This window comes from Stegastes partitus, unplaced genomic scaffold, assembly GCF_000690725.1.
Source record: "Stegastes partitus isolate 25-593 unplaced genomic scaffold, Stegastes_partitus-1.0.2 Scaffold382, whole genome shotgun sequence".
Classification (NCBI taxonomy): domain Eukaryota; kingdom Metazoa; phylum Chordata; class Actinopteri; family Pomacentridae; genus Stegastes; species Stegastes partitus.
In genome coordinates, this window is record NW_007578113.1 from 518,005 (window position 1) to 521,042 (window position 3,038).

Consider the following 3,038-nt stretch of genomic DNA (forward strand, 5'->3'; position numbering starts at 1 on the left):
GCACACATGCTGTGATTTTCTGTCTGTAATGCTGCTCTGGTTTCATACATAGTTTTAACAATAAATGACTGAGAGTAATATGAAAAGGGCTGTTCTCGGCTTTGTGGAGCTTTTTAGACTCGTTCAGCTCATTGATTTGGTTCTCATGTGCGCAGCTGGTGTTGACTTTTGCCTCCTTGTTGAGGGAGGCCAGGGAGGATCCTTAAAACAGCATATTCACTGTGAAACCGATGATCCAGACGTGTTTCTGGCTGATGTCTATAAGAGGGAAGGTATTTTGCCACCAAATGTTTCGGTGACATCTTCTTCCCCTTTGGATTCATGACTATAGTCTTGTGTCATAGTTTCGGGTCATCATCCATTTAAAAACCCTCCAGGCTTCTGGGAGTCCCGACACCTCAGCGAGGCTCAGCTAACAGTTGGGTAAACACAGCCGGGTCTGTCGGCTGGTTCGGTCCCTCAGAGGAATTCGATCTGCAGCTGTCTGACGTGTTGGAGGTCCTGACCCTCTTGTTTTTAAAAATGGAGCGTGAATGCCTCTCAGCTGCTTTGTGGACGTTGTTGTTTGAGCTTTCAGCTGAGAAACACAATCTGTGAACAGATCTGAAGGAATCACAGGAAATCCTCCTCACCCAGAGATCAGAGGTTTATTTCTGTGGCTCAGGATTAAAACGATGCTCTTCAGTGTTTCAAGTCATGATTAGAGCTTTATTAACCAGGCTGATTTAATTTAAACAAACATTCATTTAATACTGGACCCTGACAGCAGCTCCTTCTCTAAATAGAAAACATACGTGTGCCTTAATACAGCTCATTTCACTGCTTCATGTCCTGACATCCTCCTTACATTTTCTCTCACATCCAGTGTTCAGGTAACATTTTTACTGATTTCCCTTCACGTCCTTTCAGTGCTTGACCTTCAGAAGTTTATTAAAATTCAACCCCAACCTTTAAAAACAGGTTAACTTCATTCAGTATATATTCCAGTCTTCTTTATTTCTGTTTGAAGATGTGCAGCTGTTGACTTCACCATGGAGCTGTTTTATTGTAATTTATTGGTTTCTTTCTCAATGGGGCAACAGCATCAATTGATGAACGCAGTAATGCTGCAGTTCTATCAACCAGATGACCCACCTGTGTGGGACGAAGATCAGAGGAGCAGCTCTCCGTTGTGTTGGCATTGAAGTCAATAATAATGGAACCATTTCCTTAAATTTAGCTACTGCAGTATTGAATAGACATCTACTGTGATTGAACTGTTTGGTAGATGCTCCGTAGCGCATTACTGTAAATTCAAATGTTGTTTAAAAAATGATCGCCGTGTGTCAAAACAAGATCAAGGATTAAAACTACGAGTTGGTTTATTGACATTTTGAGAGAAGCCGACTGAGTCTAACAATGAACTAAAGGCTGTCGTTCTCATCATCTACATGGATATTAAAGCCACCCACTATGATGACTGCATCTGAGCACTAAGTCAGCTCAGACCTCTGAGAATTCAGATAGAAACTCAGAGCAGGGGGCCGGTGGCTGATAAATAACAACTAACACAACTGGTTTTCCAATTCAGTTGTGTGAGACTAAGACGAAGGCTTTTGGTCTCTGGTTGATGAATAGGTTTGAGTGGAAGATTGCTGCCACTCCTCCTCCCCCTCTGCCTGAACTTCTACGTTCATGAACATTAATGTGACTTCATTGAGACTTGCTTCATGCTGCAGCCAGGTTTCAGTCGGACACATGAAGTCAGTCTGATGATCTGTCATCGGATCATTTACTAAAGGAGGCTTCTTCTAGCGTCTGTTCTCACACTGTAAACTCAAGGATTCAATTCAAGGATTCAAGGTCTTTATTGGTCACAAGCACAGTGATACACGGTGTAAGGCGCAGTGAAATGCTTTGTGTACCTGTTCCACACCGAAACAATATTAAAAAGATGAATANGCTAAACCTTTGATAGCCATAGCTTCATTGAGTTTATCCAATAGTTGACCAAAAACATTTTGTGGCTGTGGCTCAGGTGGGAGAGCAGGTTGTCCTCTAGTCGCAAGGTTGGTGGTTCGATCCCCCGGCCCTCCACAGTTGAAGTGTCCTTGGGCAAGACACTGAACCTTAAGTTGTTCCCAATGGCAGGCAGCACCTTGCATGGCAGCTCTGTCGAATGTGATCGTCTCTCAGATGTGCGTCGCTTTGGATAAAAGCATCTGCTAACTGGGCCCCCCTATAGCTCACCTGGTAGAGCGGGCGGCCCATGAACAGGGGCTGTAGTTCCCCAATGCAGCCGTCGTGAGTTCGAATCCCGCTCACGACCCTTTGCTGCAGGTCTGTCCCCATTCTTCTCCCTCCTTTCCTGTCTCCCTCTACTGCACTAAAGAAAGGCAAAAGCCAAAAAAAAAAAAAAAAAGCATCTGCTAAATGAAACTGCAATGCTGTTGTAATCTACTTCTTCTTAGATGTACAGTCGTCCTCCAATGTATTCACACTCTCCCATTAAAGAAGGAAAAGAAAAACATCTGTTGCTGAAATAAGTTGAAATTGACAAAAGTAATAATAAAGAAAAATGTAATGAACATCATGACGTCGTTTTTGAATTGTGGTTCAACAGAAATATAAAAAAACAAAAACACACAATCAAACCAGCCTGATGGGATCCGTGAGCAAATATGTAGCTGAACAACCCTCTGAGCCAATCACTGCCATCAGGTGTTTTCTGTAACTCTCAGTCAGACTTCTGCACCTGTTGACAGGTATTCTGGACCACTGCTCACCTGCTCATCAGCAAAGTGCTCTCATTGGTCCAGGACAGTTTTGTTTTTGTTTTTTCTTCTTTTCAACCACAATTCAAAAGCAACGTCTTATTTCACTAAATTGTAATTTTGCAAATTCTTATTTATTATTACTTTTTTCGGTTTCTAACTACTTTATTGTGAATTTTGCCTTTTCTTTAATGGAAGTGGATGAACACATTGGAGAACGACTGCACACATGCTGTGATTTTCTGTCTGTAATGCTGCTCTGGTTTCATACATAGTTTTAACAAT